Raw genomic sequence first — 7,358 nt, 5'->3', positions numbered from 1 at the left:
TACCTCATTTGACACGGACGACATGAATTTTGGTGGTCCCCAAAACCACCTTTCCCTTTCTTCTTCATGATCGATTATCTTCATAAACAAACTCTAGATTTACCTTCTTGAACTGCCTTTATTCTTCATTTTATTTTTTTTGTTGAAAGAAAAGATTGGTTGCCTTAAGTTCCTATCAAGTACCCAATACATATGAAGAAGCAATCAACGTTGTTGCCGAGGTTTCCTTCTTCCCATGTGATTGTCGTAAACGAGCAAGACTGTTCATTGCACGAACTAAAAATAACATGGGTAGGAGGTATTGGAAGTGTGGTAGAAGAAGGATAAGATTGAAAGATAGTTATTTCAGTGTTATGTTTAAGCTTATTTATGTGTAATGCATATTTCCTACACTATTTTGTTGATTTCACAGAGCAACCAGTGTGATTTCTTCTATTTGTACGACGAATGGTTGAGTGAGAAAGCCTTTTTGTTGTTGAATGAACTCAGACACTTGAATGCTAACCTTGGCACAGTTTAAGCCATGGAGATGCACAGTGAGATTGAGGATAATGTTGCTGCTACTAAAAAAATTATTGAGAATCCTAATGATGCGTATGCTACGAACACGACAAAGTGCACTGGTCATATTAAGTAATATAGTAATGAGTATAAGTTATCATTCTATTAGAGATTAACTGTGAATACTATTTTTAGACCTTGACTAATGTTTAACAATAAAATTGTGGCTTGAATTGTTAAAATTAAAAGTTAACTAAATTAAAAATGAGAGTTAAAGCAAATGAGGAGATTAGTTAAAGAAAAAGTCTATTCAGGTATCAAATTTTTCTAACTAATTTTATATTTCATGAATCAAAGTTGAAATGACATTCCTCTAATTTAGATAAAAACCTTTCAAGTGATTAAACCCTTAATTCTTGAGGGAAGAGTAAAGAATCTCTTCTCAAGTTAACTCACTTAGGTCATGCATTGAGTTTAGGAAATTATCATGCTAAAGAATCTTGTAGATCTATCTCTAGCATCCCAATCAATCTCTATTTATAAGAATTTCTAATCAATTTTATGAAACACAATATCCAATTAATATGCCAACGTATTAATTGAAATAGACAATAAGCAATCGTAGAAATGAGACAATTCAAAAGATAATCTAATTGCATAAAAATGATTCAATCCATACAAAGTAGGTGAGGTTTCATCAACACTCAAATAGCAATAGAATTAGTTCCTATACATTGAAATAAAGGGAAAAGATAAAAGGAAAGAAAATCTTAAATTATTCATGGTTGAAAGCTAAAAAAATTATCACTTTGATTCCTCAAACCCTAAAGACAATCTGTAGGTTTTAATATTTTTTCCTTCAAGATCTTGATAAAAAATCCTAAGATTTTTAAAAAATGATATTCTAAGCTATTCTCTATCTAAAAATTATGTAAGAAGTCAAATCTCCAAAAAATAAAACATAAAAACTCTTAAATAGTAAGTATAGACAGCTTTACACGGGAATACACGCGAGAGTAGGGCGTCAATCAAGTTACAAAATGTGAATTCATGACTAGGTCACATAGACAGGGCACATGTTAGGTGTAAACTCCCCGCGTGAGATTCCAAAATTTCTATCTATGATGCGCATGACTTACATGGCAGCTACACGGGAATTTCCATGTAAGTTTGCTAAGTTGTTGGCAAGTTCAAATTGAAATCCTCATTTTGGCACAAGAGTTTGGATTTCTCGTGTGATCCCCGTGTGATCACTATAACTTGACTTTTTTGCACTCTTTGCTCGATTCTTGTACGTTTCAATTTCTTTTTTACTACTTGACATAAATTATTTTTGAATTTTCTAAAAAAACTGAAAAAACGTACTGAACAAAAAAATAAAACTCAATTGGAGGTGTAAATCTACACAAAATAAAGCAAAATAGTAAGTGCTTTTAGAACTTAACGAACTCCCTCACATTTAAGCAATTGCTTGTTCTCAAGCAAATTGAATAGGATCAAGAATAAGAAATGAAGACTCTTTCTCTAATCGATAGATATAAAATAACTTAGATGCTAATTACTCACATCGCTACAACCTAGAATCTTTAGCTAAGAATCAATCCTAAAAAAAACACCAAAACTAGAATAAATTCATGATAGAAAGCAAAGAAAATCAATGACATGACGCTAAAGTTATGGAAATGAACATTCCTTCCAAACAACTCAAGGTCTCAAAAAGTAGAAATAAATTTCTCCAAGCACAAAATAAATTCTTATGAAGTTTAATTACTTATTTTTTTTTTATTCTTTCTCAAAGATTGTAACATATTCAAAATTGTCATTCTAGTCTTTTTAAGCGAGTGTAAATATTGGTGATGCTGACCTCTGATTACTCAACTAGACTCACAAGTTCGAACAACTATTCATATCCTCAGACTCATTTTAAATTTTTGCATTGTTTTGGAGATGTGAGAATAGCGGAATAGAGCAAAAACCTCTTAATATTATAGTATTTTTAAGACAAAGGAATATGTACGCATTTAGAGGCATTAGATGTGTCTAATTCAACCAAAACCAAAACGAATTCAAAAAAATTCCATGCTTATAAACATAACTAAAGTTTCAAAATATAAAATTATGTGAAAATTATCAATCAATCAATCTAGCATGGATACCAAGTTTGATTCACAAAATAAAACTAATTCAAGTAAATCGTAGCTTAACAAACAACCAACAAAATCATTATTTTGAATCTACAAATTTGAGAGAGACAATTATAACAAGTAATTAATCAAATTCAATCAGCCTATAAAGTAAAATAGTTACTAACAGATAATAATATACCCTTCTCCCACACTTCATTGACATATTGTCCCCAATATGTTTGGCATACACAACACAATAAGAAAAAAGAAGAAGGGGATTGCCCTGATTAGATTGATTTTCTATGGAGTCCAGAATTCATAGTAGTTCATGTTTTATCTGTTTACAAACCAAAGAGCTAAGAGCAAAAGTAAAGGTTACGGTGATATATAATCATCCCAAATAGAAGAAAGTAAAATACAAAAATAGAAAATCCTAAATATCCTAATTAAATATGATCACCTAAAATAATAGAAATCTAAGAATAAAGCAAAATAAAAGTATATCTTAAATGTCCGAGCAAAATGGAGGCTCAGTCCTCCATACCACCATCTATATCAATCCGAATCAAAAAGCTTAATCATCTCTAACAAAAATGCATATTCTAAATGAGATAGGAGCTGCTAAAGCTCTGAAGTTGGTGGGTCTCAAATAGAAGGCTTCATTCTCTCTTCCTTGAGCGTCTTAATAGACTTAAATGCCCGCTTTTTCATCAATCTCTCAACCTCTAAATAGGCTAATTGCTCAATAGCTTCTGATGTTTCTAGTTTTTCATGTTCTTGTACAAGACACAACTCAAGAGGATCTTTATCAATAATAAATAAAATAAAATTGACAGTTTCATGCTCTATCATATCATCACTAGAATCTATATCATCAAGTACAAGTAGGTGTTTTATAGCATTAGAAGTTCGAAAAATCGCTTGTTCATCCTCTACCCTAAAAGTGAACTTACCATCATGAACATCAATAATTGTTCTAGTTGTAGCAAGAAAGGGTCTACCAAGGATGAAAAAAATGTCAACATCCTCATCCATATCCATGATCACAAAATCCACAAGAAAAATGAATTTTTTAACTTTAACCAATACATCCTCAATTATACATCTAGAGTATACTACAGATTTATCAGCTAACTGAACATTCATAAGTGTTGGTTTAACCTCCCTTAATCCTAATTTCTTGAATAATTTATAAGGCGTAACACTAATTCTAGCCCCTAAATCAGCCAATGCACTATCAAGATTTGAGTTACCAATAAAATAAGGAATAGTAAAACTCTTTGGATCTTTTAGTTTTTCTTGTAATCTTCTATGGATAAGTGTCAAGTTCTTCTTTAACAGTTGCATTATTGACATTTCTTCTAGCTTCCTCTTGTTAGAGATGAGCTCTTTCAAGAACTTAGCATACTTAGGCATTTACGATAAAGCTTTCACAAAATATGTGTTAATGTATAAATTTTTAAACAGTTGAAGAAACTTACTGAATTGAGTATCTGATTTGTCTTTCTGAAGACAGGCTAGATATGGCACCCTCGATTGATACTCTTTCACAATAGGGGTAGTCTATGGTGTTGCTTCTACTTTTTCTTCTACTTTAGCCTCTTCACCTTTTTCTTTTTTAACTACCTCTTCAACCACATCAAATTCTTCTCTACTTCTTTCACTTCAATTCCCAATTGCTTACCACTTCTCAAGGTAATGTCCTTGAGTTTCCCTTCAAGGTTTGCCTCTATGTTGCTTGGCAAGTTTTTTTTTAGGTCTTTCACTCAAAAGTTTTATAATCTGCCCCACTTTATTCTCTAAGTTATGAATTGAAGCTTGTTGATTCCTAAGAGTGGTTTCTGTAGATTGAAACCTCATTTCAGAAGCTGAGATAAGTTTTTCCATCACCTCTTTTAAATTACTCGTTCTAGGAGGAGCCTATTATTGATGATGTTATGGTTGATTCTCTTATTGGAATCCTAGTGGTGAAGATCTCTACTAATTATGATTCCTCCAAGAGAAATTCAGATAATTTTTCCACTCTGAATTAATAAGTATTGTTGTAAGGATTGTTCTGTTGCCTCGAAGCATTACCTACATAATCAACCTGCTCTAACTTTACAAAGTATTGCCATTTTGGGAATCTCCACTTTAATGTCCACCCCCACACTAATCACAGCTCATTACTTGTGCTTATCTTCCAGATGAAGACATAGTCAAAGCATCCATCTTTTTACTCGTGGCCTCTAATTGTGCAGTTACAGCTATCATAGGATCTACTACATGCATCCTATTGCTTTTGACTCTTCCCTACTCTCTTGGATTCTGCCACTAATAGTTTACAACTGCCATATCCTCAATAAGACTCATAGCCTACTATGGAGTCTTATTATTAAGTGATCCACCTGTTGTCGCATTAATTGACTATTTACTTGTGTAATTCAGTCCATTAAAGAATTTGCAGCCATAGAGGTAGACTATGATGTGGATAGCTCTAGAAAAAGATCCTTGAACCGCTCCCAATAATCATACAAGGTTTCATTCTCTTGTTGAAGAAATTCTACTTGTCATTCATCAGCTTGATAGTCTTAAAAGATGGGAAATACCTCTCTAAAAATTTCTCAACAAGTTGATTCCAAGTCATGAATGTACCAGCTAGAATCGACTTTAACCACTTTTTTGGTTTATTCTTGAATGAGAATGGGAACAACCTTAATCTAATGGTGTCATCTAATACTCTATTGATCTTGAAGGTATCACATATCTTAAGAAATCATCCAAATGAGTGTTTGGGTCCTCATTTGGCAACCCATCGAATATACAGGTGTTATGCACCATTTGAATTATGTTGGGCTTAATCTCGAGGTTGTTTACCGCCATATTTTGTCTAGCAATACTTGAAGTAACCCCATTTAGAGTTGGACATGCATATTCTTGCATGGTTCTCTCCCTTGATGGATCTGCCATTCTAACTCGGTTCCTTTCCTCTTCTGGATTTGGTCCTCAAGAATCCCTTGATTATCAACTTGTTGATCCTGCAAACCCGTCACCATTCCAGCCAAAGCCCATTCCCTCTCTTCCTTTCACTTCTTTCTCAAAATTCTTTCCAACTCAAGGTCGTGCATAGATGGATTCAAAGAACTGCTCTAGTCATGCACAAAGCAAAGTACTTCTAAAAGACAAAACCACAAGCAAAAATAAAGAACAACCAAATAAAAATGCCAAATTATTAGCTTCTGAATTACTAATAATATCATAATATAGTCCCTAGCAATGACGCCAAAAACTTGATGAACGTTATACACGTGATAAAGTGCATCGGTCGTATCAAGTAATATAATAATGAGTACAAGTTATCATTCATCTAGAGACTAATTATGAATACTATTTATAAACCTTGACTGATGTTTAGCAATGAAATTATTGTTTGAATTGTTGGAATTAAAAATTAAATAAACATTTTGCATGGTGCTAGAATCTTGTTCAGAGGTGTTTTTGCTGATAGTGACCCAGATTTACACGCTCAAGTAGAATTTTTAGCATTCCAAAAAGAAATATGGATTGAAAGGATTCAAGAGGCTTGTAGAGAAAAAACATTTATCCAAAAGATTTAATGAAAATGAGGGGATTAATTAAAGGAAAAGTCTATTCATGTGTCGAATCTTCCTAACTAATTTTGCATTTCATGAATCAATTAATAATTAAATCAAACTAAAGAGTTGAATTAGCATTTCTCTAATTTAGGTAAAAACCTTTCTCAAGTGATTAAACCCCTAATTCCTAAGAGGAGAGCAAGGAATCTTTTCTCAAGCCAACTCACCTAGGTTATGCATTAAGTTTAAGGAATTACTAATGTCAAAGAATCTTGTAGATCTATCTCTAGCATCTCAATTAATTCTTTATTTCGAGGAATGCAAAATTCATAACAACTTATCTATAATCAATTTAATGAAACAATATCCAATTAATATGTCAACTTATCAATTGAAGTAGACAATAAGCAATCATGGAAATAAAAGATAACAAAAAAGATAATCAAATTGCATAAAAATGATTCAATCCATACAAATAGGTTAGGGTTCGTCAACACTCAAATAGAATTAGAATTAGTTCATACATATTAAAATAAGGAGAGAAGATAAAGGAAAGAAAATCTCAAACTATTCAAGGCTGAAAGCTAGCAAAATCCTCCTATTTAATTCTTCAAACCTTGAAGACAATTTGTAGGTTTTGATGTTTCTTCCTTCAAGATCTTGATAAAAAATCCTAAAACTCTCTGAAAATGATGTTCTAAGCTATTCTCTATTTAAAAACTATGTAAAAAGTCAAACCTCTAAAAAGTAAAACATAAAAATTCTTAAATAGTAAAGTGAATACAGCTTCATACGACGGCTGCAAGGGAATATACAGGGGGTGCGACTTAAATCAAGTTACAAAATGCGGATTCATGATTAGGTCACACGGGCAGGGCACACGGGGGTGTAAGCTCCCAGTGTGAGATTCTGAAGTTTCTACCTGTGATGCACATGACTCACACGGCGAGCACAAAGGCATTGTATACTTCCCGTGTGAGTCTGCTAAGTTGTTGCCAACTTCAAATTGAAATCCTCATTTTGACAGGGAGGTATGTCCGTGTGATCACTACAACTTGATTTTTCTCGCGCTCTTTACTCGATTCTTATACTTTTCAATTTCTTTTTTACTTCTCCATATTAATTATCTTCAAATTGCCTAAAAGAACGGAAAAAT

The 7,358-nt window shown here is 32.6% G+C and overlaps 1 non-coding gene across 1 annotated transcript; it reads left to right on the top strand.

The window, feature by feature from the left end:
* Positions 1-5,083: 5,083 nt before the first annotated feature.
* On the top strand, positions 5,084-5,190 carry LOC112536153. Its single transcript, XR_003080209.1, has one exon. It is a non-coding gene; the product is annotated as a small nucleolar RNA R71 (small nucleolar RNA).
* The last annotated feature ends 2,168 nt before the right edge of the window (positions 5,191-7,358 follow it).

The sequence above is a fragment of the Ricinus communis genome, chromosome 8 (genome assembly GCF_019578655.1).
Source record: "Ricinus communis isolate WT05 ecotype wild-type chromosome 8, ASM1957865v1, whole genome shotgun sequence".
Lineage (NCBI taxonomy): Eukaryota > Viridiplantae > Streptophyta > Magnoliopsida > Malpighiales > Euphorbiaceae > Ricinus > Ricinus communis.
The sequence above is the reverse complement of the archived record's forward strand: the minus strand, read 5'-3'. Positions and strand labels throughout refer to the sequence as shown.